The sequence below is a fragment of the Penaeus monodon genome, chromosome 19, assembly GCF_015228065.2.
Source record: "Penaeus monodon isolate SGIC_2016 chromosome 19, NSTDA_Pmon_1, whole genome shotgun sequence".
Lineage (NCBI taxonomy): Eukaryota > Metazoa > Arthropoda > Malacostraca > Decapoda > Penaeidae > Penaeus > Penaeus monodon.
The window spans coordinates 13,913,754-13,914,102 of NC_051404.1; positions in this window are offsets into that span (position 1 = coordinate 13,913,754).

Here is a 349-nt window from a genome sequence, read left to right on the forward strand (position 1 = left end):
ATCCCACTTCTCAGAAAAATAGGCTCAATTAACCCCACATCCGATTCAAGAAAAGATAACAATAAATGTGCGAATAAATAAAAATAGATAAATAATTGTGTGAAATTAAAAAAAAAGCAATTCGAGAAAACGAAACATAAGAGTGTGCGAATACAAAAAGAAAAATGGAAGTGCGAATAAGGGATAAAGTGAATATGAACTTACTGTTATCTTATTGAGCGTGACTGCTGCCTTCAAGGGGGAGGAAGTGAGTGATACCTGTAGAAGACCTGAATTTTCGGGGGGTGGGAGGGGTAGGGGGGTCCAGTCCAAATGGGGCACTTCGGTTGGCTTCAGGCTAGGGTCATCT